The following is a 15,874-nucleotide window of genomic DNA, read 5'->3' as shown; positions in this document are numbered from 1 at the left end:
TAAAAGGCTGTAAAGACCTCTTGAGCTGTGCAGAAAGGATCAGTCACAAAAGAAAAAAAGTCTTTGAAATCTGGCAGCCAGTGGCATAATGGAGTTTCCAATCAACCAGGAGTCAGACCAAAACAGGAAGGAGTCACCCTTGTTCGGCAGAACATATGTAACTGATTTGAATTTGTCAAGCCGTTTACAGATATCCTTCCACCAAAAAGAACCACAAAGGGCAGTTCCCTGAGGTACTGTGTCATGATAGTAAGTGTTCCAAATCAAGTGAACCCAAGGGATATCAGCATGATTGAGGAATTTATCAACATGCTTGAGCAAGAGTGCTTCATTCTGGATTGCTAGGTTCATAATTCCTAGCCCCCCTTTATTTTTAGGCCTGCACACCAGAGGCCAGGCAGCAAGAGAGGGTGCATGATCATTACCATTTCTTCTCCATAGACATTGCCTTTGAATTCTCTCTCAGCTGCTTCAGTATGCCTAGTGGGATATCCAGACTCCATAGAAAGAAGATAGGCACATAAGACAGTGTTGAGTTTAAATATTGGAGCCTTCCCCCGTGAGCAAGAAAGGATGAACTAGCACTAAGTCTTCTTTCCATGTTATCAACCAGTGGCATGAGATCAATGATTCTTGGTTTAGTTGTCCCAACAGGAAGACCTAAGTATGTGAAGGGCAAAGATCCCACTTTGCAACCTATGGTGTCTGCCAGATCCTGTAGATGCTAAGGAGAAGTGTTAACACGTAGAAGGGCAGATTTGTGATAGTTCACCTGCAATCCACTGGACTGGGAGAAAAGTAAGAGCATTTTCTTGAACTACAACAACTGAGGTTTGTCAGCAGGGAGGATGATAAGGGTATCATCAGCATATTGCACTATGGGGAAATCCTTATCATGACAAGGTATGGGCAGCTGAATCAGTCCCTCCACCAGCAGTTGGTTAACCAGAGTTTGTAAAAAGTCAGCAGCAATAGCAAAAAGCAGTGGAGACATGGGATCTCCCTGCCTGACACCTTTCTTGCACATAAACTTATTTCCAGGCACACCATTGATCAGAACTGAAGATGAGCCAGAAGTTAGGAGCTGCTTGACCCAAAGTATCCATCTGTCATTGAAGCCTTTGTGCTTGAGGATCTGGAAAATGAACTCATGTTCCACAAAATCAAATGCCTTTTCAAAATCCAGCTTGAGAATGACTATAGGTTTCTTGGATTGGTGGCATTGGTGCAGGTACTCCAGGGTCCATCCAACACAATCTTGAATGGTCCTAGACTTGATAAAACCATACTGATTCTTGTGAAGACACTTCACAATCTGCAACTGCAGCCTGTTAGCAATCATTTTGGATAGAAATTTGAGACCCATCCCAGTAAGTCATATTGGTCTGTAATCTCCCACATGTTCAGGTGATCTCTTCTTTGGAATCAGAGTAATATAAGATGAGTTCATGTTCTCAAGCTGAGCCTGACCAGCATGGAAAGCCGCAACAAGTTGATAAAACTCAGGGGAGATAATGGGCCAGCATTTCTTGAAGAAAAGACCATTGAACCCATCAGGACCTGGAGCTTTGTCAATGGGCATATCCTGAACAGTCTTGTCCATTTCAGACTTAGAAAAAGGTTCTATGAGAATATCAAGACCCTCCACCTCATGTAGCATGGATTGTAAATCAAATGGCATGTTAATGCCAAGAGAAGTTCTCATTCTATCCTTAAAAGATGCCCAAAAGCATGCAACAATTTGATCATGATCAGATATGATAGAACCATCATATAACTTGAGAGATGCAATGGAATTCCTCCTATATCTCTCAGTAGCCATAGCATGGAAGAATTTAGTGTTTTCCTCACCAACCTTAACAAATCTGATAGTGGCTCTCTTTTTCCAGTATAAGCACTGAAGATGCAGAAGATGCTCCAAATGTAATTTGACAATTTTCCTGAAATTAGCTTCTGGTCTGAAAAGTGACCTCAACTCCTCAAGCTCATCCAAACACAGCACAACTTGGTTACATCTGGAAATGAAAGTTTTTAACTATGATAGATTTGTCTGCCATTTTTTCAGAGCCTTCCTAAGATGCTTCATCTTATCCATAATGATAGCAGTAATGTGGGTTTTCCTTGAAGGAATGAGCCAGGATTGCTGAACACATTCCATGAAGCCCTCCATTTCAACCCAGTAGTTTTCAAAGCGAAATAGGTTGCATTTAGGGATGGAAGTGTTGATAGTGACCACACAAGGAACATGATCAGAAGCAGTCTTTGCAAGGGGTAGCACTTGTGTAAGAGGATATGAGGAGATCCAGTTGGCTGATGTGAAAAACCAGTCAAGCTGCTCCAAAAGAGGGGAATCTTGCATATTGGACCAAGTGAAAGATCTGCCTTTAATGGGTAGTTCCAGCAATCCAAGATGCCCAATAATTTCATTGAAGATGAACATGTCATTTACATCAGCCCCAGGAAGGTTTCTGTTGTTAGGGGATCTAATGAAATTGAAATCTCCAAGAAGCATAACTTCAATATTACCATAACCACAACTCAAAACTAATTGAGATGAATCAAACTTCTCTAACTATTCAATGCACATGAAGGTGGAAGTTTTCGTATCCCTTTGGATAACTACCCCTTTTGAGACTACTTTCAAAGCATAGATCAACTACCAAGCCACGCACCGCTGTTCTCTAAAATATATAAGTGAAGCACATAGAGCAAAAGTATCTAGCTCAAAAGATATAAGTGAAGCACATGTGAGCTGAATTGTCTAACAAAAGATATAAGTGAAGCTCGACATAATCACGGTGAGTGAATGTCTCTCTCTCTAGGTGCGCAGAAACGATGATTGTGACACAACAAAAATAAAAGACTCATACGATACAAGACGCTCCAAGCAAAAACAAATAACATGTGGTGAATAAAAATATAGCCCCAAGTAACGTTACCTATGGATTGAAGACGAGAGAGGGGCTGCCTTCACGGGGCATCCCCAAGCTTAGGATTTTACGGCATCCTTGAATCTCTTGGGGTGCCTTGGGCATCCCCAAGCTTGAGCTCTTGCCACTCTTTATCTTTTTGTCCATAAGAACTTCACCCAAAACTAGAAAACTTCACAACACGAAACTTAAACAGAAACTCGTGATAACATTAGTATGAGAAAGCAAACCACCAATTTCCTTAGGTACTATAGCAAACTTAAATTCTACTTGTGCGGATGTTGGGTTACTGTATTTTCAATCTTCCATGGCTAATACCCCTGATACTATCCATAGTTTCATCAAAATAGGCAACCAACACAACAAAAACAGAATCTGTTAACAGCAGACCAGTCTGTAGCAATCTGTATATTTCGTGTACCTCTGTTACTTCACAAATTCTGAAAAATTACGAAAGTATGAAGAATTTGTGTAGAAATTAGCAGCAAAAAGAATCAACTCAAAATCTATTACAGAAAAAAAACTAAAATTCTTTTCGTGAGCAGAAAGTTTCTGTCTTTTCCAGCATGACCAAACGATCATCCCCAAGACTAATCATAACGGTTTTGCTTGGCACAAACGCAAAAAGAAACACAAAAAACACAATCATAACAGAATTATGAAAGTGTGGAAAACACAAAACAGAAAGAAAAGGATAGATTCGTTGGGTTGCCTCCCAACAAGCGCTTTTGTTTAACGCCCTTAGCTAGGCGAAAAGTGATGGAATCACGTATAGTCATCTTTGGTGCTCAAACCATATGTAGCGTGATCATTTATCATCTTAAGATCTTCATCTTTATTGGATGACTCACCACTAGCTTTAGGAACAAAAACAGGCTTGACAGTCTTTTTGAGAGTAAGATTTGGAGTATTTTGCACAGCGGCAAAAGCGGAACCCAAGTTGGTTATGACATCTTCTAATTTGCCAATTCTAGAAGAATCATTAACTATAAGTTCCTTCTCCCTTAAAATTTTCAAAAAGTTTCCCACTTTGGATCCGTACTGAGTAATTTGATTGTGGATCTTTCTATCCAACCATCAATAAGTTCAATTGTGGCAATTTTGTTTTCAATAGCGTCAAGCCTTTGCATCACGTGTTCCAAGGTCAAGATAGTCCCATTAACCATGAGCAGGGGTGAGCCTATCAAATTCATGATAACTCTATAGGAGTCAACAGTATGGCTCCCCAAAAAGTTCTCGCCTACAATGGTATCAAGGATATACCTATTCCAAGGAGAAATTCCAACATAGAAATTGCGAAGGAGGACGGTAGTGGATTGCTTAGGAGTAGATCTACTTTGAGCATTGCAAATCCTGTACCAAGCGTCCTTCAAATTTTCTTCCTAATTTTGCCTGAAATTGAGAACTCCATTTTTAGGGGTGTCGTTTGGAGTGGTGGGTCTAGCCATTGATGAAATATCTCACACACAAACGAGCAGGAAGAGAGAGTGAAACTAGCAAAAGAAAACGGCAAAAGAGAAAGGCAAAGGAGAAAGGCAAATGAAAACGACAAAGGAGAAGGACAAATGAAAACGAAAAATGTGAAGTGGGGGAGAGGAAAACGAGAGGCAACTGGCAAGAAAAGTAAATGCAAGAGATGAGTCTGTGAGACCTACTTGGACAGATCTTGATCTCTCCTTCCCGGCAACGGCGCCAGAAATACTTCTGATGTCAGCTGTGCTTCCCTGACAACGGCGACAGGAATAGTCGTGTCGACGGCACCAGGAATCCTTCTGCTATGGCTATGGAGCCTTGCGTTGGTGTTCCCTCGAAGTGGAAAGGGTGATGTATCACAACGGTGGTAAGTATTTCCCTCAGTTTGAGAACCAAGGTATCAATCCAGTGGAGGAGTATCACAAGATCCTGCACAAACACAAAAGCTTGCTCCCAACGCTATGAAGGGGCTGTCAATCCCTTATAGATTGTTCGCCAAGTGAGAACTGAAAGCAACAAAGTAACAAAGCAAAGTAAAAGCGGAGGTGTAAACGATGGATGTGAATAGACCCGGGGGCCATAGTGTTTACTAGTGGCTTCTCCCATGAAAGCAAGTAGACGGTGGGTGAACAAATTACTGTCGAGCGATTGATAGAACCGCGCAAAGTCGTGACGATATCTATGGCAATGATTATATCTATAGGCATCACATCCAAAACAAGCAGACCGATACTTTCTGCATCTACTACTATTACTCCACACGTCAACCGCTATCCAGCATGCATCTAGTGTATTAAGTCCAAAAGAACAGAGTAACGCCTTAAGCAAGATGACATGATGTACATGGACATTCTCATATCAACGACATAGCCCATCTTGTTACCCTTGATGGCAACTACTTAATGTGTGCCTTGCTGCCCCTACTGTCACTGGGAAAGGTCACCACATGGTAGAACCCAAAACCAAGCACTTCTCCCATTGCAAGAATCATAGATCTAGTTTGCCAAACAAAATCTAAGACTCGGAGAGACTTACAAGGATATCAAATCATGCATATAAGAAATCAGCAAAGACTCAAATATATATCATAGATAATCTGATCAAAAATCCACAATTCATTGGATCTCGACAAACACACCGCCAAAGAAGATTACATCGGATAGATCTCCATGAAAATCATGGAGAACTTTGTATTGAAGATCCAAGAGAGAGAAGAAGCCATCTAGCTACTAACTACGGACCCGTAGGTCTGAAGTGAACTACTCACGAGTCATTGGAGGGGCGATGATGATGATGAAGAACCCTCCAACTCCAATATCCCCTCCGGCAGGGCGCCGAGAAGGGTCTCGAGATGAGATCTCGCGGAAACGGAAGCTTGCGGCGGTGGAAAAGTATTTTCGAGGCCCCCTGATTTTTTGTTGTATTTTAGGGAATATATAGGTGAAAGATCTAGGTCAGGGGGCGTCCAGGGAGGCCACAAGCCCTGACACCTCCGCCTCCCCTGGTGGCGGAGTGGGGGCTTGTGGGCTCCCTGGAGCCCACCTGGCTTGTCCCACAGGCCCCCTGATCTTCTTCCGTTCGGTAAAAAATAATTTCGGGGATTTTATTCCGTTTGGACTCAGTTCCAAAATCAGATCTGAAAAGAGCCAAAAACACCGAAAAAACAGGAACTGACACTTGGCACTAAATTAATAAGTTAGTCCGAAAAGATATAAAAGGTACATAAAACATCCAAAGATGACAAGATAACAGCATGAAACCATAAAAAATTATAGATACGTTTGAGACGTATCAGTTGCTAGAGTGACAGAAGCTTAAACCCCAGTCTATGCGTTGCTTCGTAAGGGGCTGATTTGGATCCAGTAGTTTAATGCTATGGTCAGACGTTGTCTTAATTCTTCTTTTGTAGTTGCGGATGCTTGCGAGAGGGGTTAATCATAAGTGGGATGCTTGTCCAAGTAAGGGAAGTACCCAAGCGCCGGTCCACCCACATATCAAACTATCAAAGTAACGAATGCGAATCACGTGAACATGATGAAATTAGCATGACAGAAATTTCCGTGTGTCCTCGGGAGCGTATTTCCTCCTATAAGACTTTGTTCAGGCTTGTCCCTTGCTACAAAAGGGATTGGGCCACTTGCTGCACCGTTGCTACTACTTGTTACTTGTTACTTTTCGCTTGCTATGTTTCACCTCGCTACACCATCACTTGTTACCGCTACTTTCAGTGCTTGTAGTTATTACCTTGCTGAAAACTGTTTATCAGAGCCTTCTGCTCCTCGTTGGGTTCGACACTCTTACTTATCAAAAGGACTACGATGATCCCCCATACTTGTGGGTCATCAAGACTCTTTTCTGGCGCCGTTGCCGGGGAGTGAAGCGCCTTTGGTAAGTGGAATTTGGTAAGGAAACATTTATATATTGTGCTGAAATTTATTGTCACTTGTCACTATGGAAACTGTTCCTTTGAGGAATTTGTTCGGGGTATATTCACCAGGAACGGAAGCACGAGGAGTTTTTCCTCAACCTGAGGTACCTACTGAAAATATCTTTTATGAAATTCCTTCGGGTATGCTTGAGAAACTGCTGGCTAATCCTTTTACACGAGATGGATCTTCACATCCAGACTTGCATCTGATCTATGTAGATGAAGTTTGTGGTTTATTTAAGCTTGCAGGTTTGCCCGAGGATGAGGTAAAGAAGAAATTATTTCCTTTATCTTTGAAGGATAAGGCGTTGACATGGTATAGGCTATGTGATGATACTGGATCATGGGACTACAATCGGTTGAAATTGGAATTTCATCAAAAGTTCTATCCTATGCATTTAGTACATCGTGATCGGAATTATATTTATAACGTTTGGCCTCGTGAGAGGGAAAGCATAGCTCAATCTTGGGGGAGGCTTAAATCAATGTTATATTCATGCCCCAATCATGAGCTCTCGAGAGAAACTATCACTCAAAACTTTTATGCTCGGCTTTCTCATGAAGATCGTACCATGCTTGACACTTCTTGTACCAGTTCTTTTATGAAGAAGGATATTGACCACAAGTGGAATTTATTGGAAAGAATCAAACGTAACTCTGAAGATTGGGAGTTGGAAGAAGGTAAGGAGTCAGGTATGAATTTCCAGTTTGATTGCATTAAATCTTTTGTTGAAACAAACACTTCTAGAGATTTTAGCGCTAAGTATGGACTTGACTCTGAGATAGTAGCTTCTCTATGTGAATCTTTTGCTGCTCATGTTGATCTTACCAAAGAGAAGTGGTTTAAATATCATCCACCTGTAAAATTCAACATAGCCAAACCCAATCTAGTTGAGGAGAAAGTCATTGCCTTTAGTGATCCTATTGTTCCTTGTGCCTACGCTGAGAAACCACCATACCCTGCTAGGAAAAATGATTATTCTAAAGCTCCAACTGTGATACGTAGGGGTTACATTAGACCACTTGCACCCCCTGAGGAAATTAGAGTTGAACCTAGTGTTGCTATTATCAAATATCTCTTAGCCGAAGACATGGACGGGCATGTTATCAAATTCTGTGAGGACTCTGCTAGAATTGCTAAACCTCACGCGAAAGACAAATACGGACCTGTAGTTGGCCTGCCCGTTGTTTCTGTCAAGATAGGAGATCACTGTTATCATGGTTTATGTGATATGGGTGCTAGTGTTAGTGCAATAACCCGTTCCCTTTATGATGAAATCAAAGATGAGATTGCACCCGCTGAGTTAGAACCCATTGATGTCACTATTATGCTAGCTAATAGAGACACTATCTGCCCTCTGGGAATTGTGGGAGACGTAGAAGTCCTGTGTGGTAAGTCGAAGTATCCTACTGTTCCTCGTCCTTGCTACTGCACAAGATAGCTTTTGTCCCACCATATTCGGTAGACCCTTTCTCAACACTGTCAATGCTCACATTGATTGCATTAAGCAGACTGTCACTGTTAGTTTCGAGGGTGTGTCTCATGAATTTAACTTCTCCAAGTTTCGAAGACAGCCCCATGAAAAAGAGTAATCTGGTAGGGATGAAATCATTGCTCTTGCCTCTATTGTCGTACCTCCTACGGATCCTTTAGAGCAATATCTGCTTGATAATGAAAATGATATGCATATGGATGAAAGAGATGAGATAGATAAAATTGTCTTAGAGCAATATCCTATTCTCAAGAATAATCTGCCTGTTGAACTGCTCGGGGATCCTCCCCCACCGAAGGGTGATCCCGTGTTCGAGCTTAAACAGTTGCCTGATACTCTTAAGTATGCCTATCTTCATGAGAAGGAGGTATATCCTATTATTATTAATGCTCTCCTCTCGAATCACGAAGAGAAGAAGTTACTAAAAACTTTGAGGAATTACCACGCGGCTATTGGATATACTCTTGATGATCTTAAGGGTATTAGTCCCACTCTATGTCAGCACAAGATTAAAACCGATCCTGACTTCAAACCAGTTGCTGATCATCAAAGGAGATTAAATCCTATGATGAAAGAGGTCGTGAGAAAAGAAATATTATAGCTTCTGGAAGCAGGAATCATTTATCTTGTTGCTCATAGTGATTGGGTAAATCGAGTACATTGCGTACCTAAGAAGGGAGGTATCACCATCGTTCCTAATGATAAGAATGAATTAATCCCACAAAGGATTATTACTGGCTATAGGATGGTGATAGACTTCCGGAAACTGAACAAGGCAACCAGGAAAGACCATTATCCTTTGCCGTTTATCGACCAAATGCTAGAAAGGCTATCCAAACACACACACTTCTGCTTTCTAGATGGTTATTCAGGTTTCTCTCAAATACCTGTTGCACAATCTGATCAGGAGAGGGTTGCGGCAAAAACTGGACGCACTTCGTGTACAAATTGAACAATCTCTTTCGAAGTATCACACTTTCATACGAAAACTCATCTGTTACAAAAGGGAATTCATTTTTGGAATTATTTGAACTCCAGACCTTTGGTGTGTTCAAAATGCACCATTCAAAGCCACATCATCAATTTTCAACTATTTCCGACTTCATTTGGTATTTTTGATGCATTTATTGGTTTTTTAGCTAAATAACCCAGAAATTGAAAAGCACTTCAAATGAACTCTGAATAGGTTGAAAGTTGGCATGGTATCATCATTTCACCCACATAGCATGTGCTAAAAAGTTGAGAGGGTTGCGGCAAAAACTGGACGCACTTCGTGTACAAATCGGACTATCTCTTTCGAAGTATTAGGGTTTCATACACAAACTCATATGTTACAAAAGGGATTTCATTTTTTGGAAATATTTGAACTCCACGCAGTTTGTGTGTTCAAAATGCACCATTCGAAGCCACATCATCAATTTTCAACTATTTCTGACTTCATTTGGTATTTTTCATGCATTTATTGATTTTTTGAGCTAAATGACCCAGAAATTGAATAGCACTACAAATGAACTCTGAATAGGTTGAAAGTTGGCATGGTATCATCATTTCACCCACATAGCATGTGCTAAAAAGTTGAGAGGGTTGCGGCAAAAACTGGACATACTTCATGTACAAATCAGACAATCTCTTTCGAAGTATCAGGGTTTCATACGAAAACTCATCTCTTACAATAGGGATTTCATTTTTTTAAATTATTTGAACTCCAGACCTTTTATGTGTTCAAAGTGCACCATTCAAAGCCACATCATAAATTTTCAAGTATTTCTCACTTCATTTGGTATTTTTCATGCATTAAACAATTTTTTTGAGCTAAATAACCCAGAAATTGAAAAGCACTACAAATGAACTCTGAATAGGTTGAAAGTTGGCATGGTATCATCATTTCACCCACATAGAATTTGCTAAAAAGTTGAGAGGGTTGCGGAAAAAACTGGACGCATTTCGTGTACAAATCGGACAATCTCTTTCGAAGTATCACAATTTCATACGAAAACTCATCTGTTACAAAAGGGATTTCAGTTTTTGGAATTGTTTGAACTCCACACGTTTTGTGTGTTCAAAATGCACTATTCAAAGCCACATCATCAATTTTCAACTATTTCTGAATTCATTTGGTATTTTTGATGCATTTATTGATTTGTTTGAGCTAAATGACCCAGAAATTGAAAATCACTACAAATGAACTCTGAATAGGTTCAAAGTTGTCATGGTATCATTATTTCACCAACATAGCATGTGCTAAAAAGTTGAGAGGGTTGCGACAAAAACTGGACGCACTTCGTGTACAAATCGAACAATCTCTTTCGAAGTATCACGCTTTCATACGAAAACTCATCTGTTACAAAAGGGAATTCATTTTTGGAATTATTTGAACTCCAGACCTTTGGTGTGTTCAAAATACACCATTCAAAGCCACATCATCAATTTTCAACTATTTCCGACTTCATTTGGTATTTTTGATGCATTTATTGATTTTTTTAGCTAGATAACCCAGAAATTGAAAAGCACTTCAAATGAACTCTGAATAGGTTGAAAGTTGGCATGGTATCATCATTTCACCCACATAGCATGTGCTAAAAAGTTGAGAGGGTTGCGGCAAAAACTGGACGCACTTCGTGTACAAATCGGACTATCTCTTTCGAAGTATTAGGGTTTCATACACAAACTCATATGTTACAAAAGGGATTTCATTTTTTGGAAATATTTGAACTCCAGGCATTTTGTGTGTTCAAAATGCACCATTCGAAGCCACATCATCAATTTTCAACTATTTCTGACTTCATTTGGTATTTTTCATGCATTTATTGATTTTTTTTAGGTAAATGACCTAGAAATTGAATAGCACTACAAATGAACTCTGAATAGGTTGAAAGTTGGCATGGTATCATCATTTCACCCACATAGCATGTGCTAAAAAGTTGAGAGGGTTGCGGCAAAAACTGGACGCACTTCATGTACAAATCAGACAATCTCTTTCGAAGTATCAGGGTTTCATACGAAAACTCATCTCTTACAATAGGGATTTCATTTTTTAAAATTATTTGAACTCCAAACCTTTTATGTGTTCAAAATGGACCATTCAAAGCCACATCATAAATTTTCAAGTATTTCTGACTTGTTTGGTATTTTTCATGCATTTAACAATTTTTTTGAGCTAAATAACCCAGAAATAGAAAAGCACTACAAATGAACTCTGAATAGGTTGAAAGTTGGCATGGTATCATCATTTCACCCACATAGAATTTGCTAAAAAGTTGAGAAGATTGCGGAAAAAACTGGACGCATTTCGGGTACAAATCGGACAATCTCTTTCGAATTATCACAATTTCATACGAAAACTCATCTGTTACAAAAGGTATTTCAGTTTTTGGAATTGTTTGAACTCCAGACGTTTTGTGTGTTCAAAATGCACTATTCAAAGCCACATCATCAATTTTCAACTATTTCTGAATTCATTTGGTATTTTTGATGCATTTATTGATTTGTTTGAGCTAAATGACCCAGAAATTGAAAATCACTACAAATGAACTCTGAATAGGTTGAAAGTTGTCATGGTATCATTATTTCACCCACATAGCATGTGCTAAAAAGTTGAGAGGGTTGCGACAAAAACTGGACGCACTTCGTGTACAAATCGAACAATCTCTTTCGAAGTATCACGCTTTCATACGAAAACTCATCTGTTACAAAAGGGAATTCATTTTTGGAATTATTTGAACTCCAGACCTTTGGTGTGTTCAAAATGCACCATTCAAAGCCACATCATCAATTTTCAACTATTTCCGACTTCATTTGGTATTTTTGATGCATTTATTGATTTTTTTAGCTAGATAACCCAGAAATTGAAAAGCACTTCAAATGAACTCTGAATAGGTTGAAAGTTGGCATGGTATCATCATTTCACCCACATAGCATGGGCTAAAAAGTTGAGAGGGTTGCGGCAAAAACTGGACGCACTTCGTGTACAAATCGGACTATCTCTTTCGAAGTATTAGGGTTTCATGCACAAACTCATATGTTACAAAAGGGATTTCATTTTTTGGAATTATTTGAACTCCAGGCATTTTGTGTGTTCAAAATGCACCATTCGAAGCCACATCATCAGTTTTCAACTATTTCTGACTTCATTTGGTATGTTTCATGCATTTATTGATTTTTTTGAGCTAAATGACCCAGAAATTGAATAGCACTACAAATGAACTCTGAATAGGTTGAAAGTTGGCATGGTATCATCATTTCACCCACATAGCATGTGCTAAAAAGCTGAGAGGGTTGCGGCAAAAACTGGACACACTTCATGTACAAATCAGACAATCTCTTTCGAAGTATCAGGGTTTCATACGAAAACTCGTCTCTTACAATAGGGGTTTCATTTTTTAAAATTATTTGAACTCCAGACCTTTTATGTGTTCAAAATGCACCATTCAAAGCCACATCATAAATTTTCAAGTATTTCTGACTTCATTTGGTATTTTTCATGCATTTAACAATTTTTTTGAGCTAAATAACCCAGAAATAGAAAAGCACTACAAATGAACTCTGAATAGGTTGAAAGTTGGCATGGTATCATCATTTCACCCACATAGAATTTGCTAAGAACTTGAGAGGGTTGCGGAAAAAACTGGACGCATTTCGTGTACAAATCGGACAATCTCTTTCGAAGTATCACAATTTCATACGAAAACTCATCTGTTACAAAAGGTATTTCAGTTTTTGGAATTGTTTGAACTCCAGACGTTTTGTGTGTTCAAAATGCACTATTCAAAGCCACATCATCAATTTTCAACTATTTATGAATTCATTTGGTATTTTTGATGCATTTATTGATTTGTTTGAGCTAAATGACCCAGAAATTGAAAATCACTACAAATGAACTCTGAATAGGTTGAAATTTGTCATGGTATCATTATTTCACCCACATAGCATGTGCTAAAAAGTTGAGAGGGTTGCGACAAAAACTGGACGCACTTCGTGTACAAATCGAACAATCTCTTTCGAAGTATCACGCTTTCATACGAAAACTCATGTGTTACAAAAGGGAATTCATTTTTGGAATTATTTGAACTCCAGACCTTTGGTGTGTTCAAAATGCACCATTCAAAGCCACATCATCAATTTTCAACTATTTCCGACTTCATTTGGTATTTTTGATGCATTTATTGATTTTTTAGCTAGATAACCCAGAAATTGAAAAACACTTCAAATGAACTCTGAATAGGTTGAAAGATGGCATGGTATCATCATTTCACCCACATAGCATGTGCTAAAAAGTTGAGAGGGTTGCGGCAAAAACTGGACGCACTTCGTGTACAAATCGGACTATCTCTTTCGAAGTATTAGGGTTTCATACACAAACTCATATGTTACAAAAGGGATTTCATTTTTTGGAAATATTTGAACTCCAGGCATTTTGTGTGTTCAAAATGCACCATTCGAAGCCACATCATCAATTTTCAACTATTTCTGACTTCATTTGGTATGTTTCATGCATTTATTGATTTTTTTGAGCTAAATGACCCAGAAATTGAATAGCACTACAAATGAACTCTGAATAGGTTGAAAGTTGGCATGGTATCATCATTTCACCCACATAGCATGTGCTAAAAAGTTGAGAGGGTTGCGGCAAAAACTGGACGCACTTCATGTACAAATCAGACAATCTCTTTCGAAGTATCAGGGTTTCATACGAAAACTCATCTCTTACAATAGGGATTTCATTTTTTAAAATTATTTGAACTCCAGACCTTTTATGTGTTCAAAACGCACCATTCAAAGCCACATCATAAATTTTCAAGTATTTCTGACTTCATTTGGTATTTTTCATGCATTTAACATTTTTTTTGAGCTAAATAACCCAGAAATTGAAAAGCACTACAAATGAACTCTCAATAGGTTGAAAGTTGGCATGGTATCATCATTTCACCCACATAGAATTTGCTAAAAAGTTGAGAGGGTTGCGGAAAAAACTGGACGCATTTCGTGTACAAATCGGACAATCTCTTTCGAAGTATCACAATTTCATACGAAAACTCATCTGTTACAAAAGGTATTTCAGTTTTTGGAATTGTTTGAACTCCAAACGTTTTGTGTGTTCAAAATGCACTATTCAAAGCCACATCATCAATTTTCAACTATTTATGAATTCATTTGGTATTTTTGATGCATTTATTGATTTGTTTGAGCTAAATGACCCAGAAATTGAAAATCACTACAAATGAACTCTGAATAGGTTGAAAGTGGTCATGGTATCATTATTTCACCCACATAGCATGTGCTAAAAAGTTGAGAGGGTTGCGACAAAAACTGGACGCACTTCGTGTACAAATCGAACAATCTCTTTCGAAGTATCATGCTTTCATACGAAAACTCATCTGTTACAAAAGGGAATTCATTTTTGGAATTATTTGAACTCCAGACCTTTGGTGTGTTCAAAATGCACCATTCAAAGCCACATCATCAATTTTCAACTATTTCCGACTTCATTTGGTATTTTTGATGCATTTATTGATTTTTTAGCTAGATAACCCAGAAATTGAAAAACACTTCAAATGAACTCTGAATAGGTTGAAAGATGGCATGGTATCATCATTTCACCCACATAGCATGTGCTAAAAAGTTGAGAGGGTTGCGGCAAAAACTGGACGCACTTCGTGTACAAATCGGACTATCTCTTTCGAAGTATTAGGGTTTCATACACAAACTCATATGTTACAAAAGGGATTTCATTTTTTGGAAATATTTGAACTCCAGGCATTTTGTGTGTTCAAAATGCACCATTCGAAGCCACATCATCAATTTTCAACTATTTCTGACTTCATTTGGTATGTTTCATGCATTTATTGATTTTTTTGAGCTAAATGACCCAGAAATTGAATAGCACTACAAATGAACTCTGAATAGGTTGAAAGTTGGCATGGTATCATCATTTCACCCACATAGCATGTGCTAAAAAGTTGAGAGGGTTGCGGCAAAAACTGGACGCACTTCATGTACAAATCAGACAATCTCTTTCGAAGTATCAGGGTTTCATACGAAAACTCATCTCTTACAATAGGGATTTCATTTTTTAAAATTATTTGAACTCCAGACCTTTTATGTGTTCAAAACGCACCATTCAAAGCCACATCATAAATTTTCAAGTATTTCTGACTTCATTTGGTATTTTTCATGCATTTAACATTTTTTTTGAGCTAAATAACCCAGAAATTGAAAAGCACTACAAATGAACTCTCAATAGGTTGAAAGTTGGCATGGTATCATCATTTCACCCACATAGAATTTGCTAAAAAGTTGAGAGGGTTGCGGAAAAAACTGGACGCATTTCGTGTACAAATCGGACAATCTCTTTCGAAGTATCACAATTTCATACGAAAACTCATCTGTTACAAAAGGTATTTCAGTTTTTGGAATTGTTTGAACTCCAAACGTTTTGTGTGTTCAAAATGCACTATTCAAAGCCACATCATCAATTTTCAACTATTTATGAATTCATTTGGTATTTTTGATGCATTTATTGATTTGTTTGAGCTAAATGACCCAGAAATTGA

This window comes from Hordeum vulgare, chromosome 5H (genome assembly GCF_904849725.1).
Source record: "Hordeum vulgare subsp. vulgare chromosome 5H, MorexV3_pseudomolecules_assembly, whole genome shotgun sequence".
NCBI lineage: Eukaryota > Viridiplantae > Streptophyta > Magnoliopsida > Poales > Poaceae > Hordeum > Hordeum vulgare.
This window is presented reverse-complemented; position numbering follows the sequence as displayed.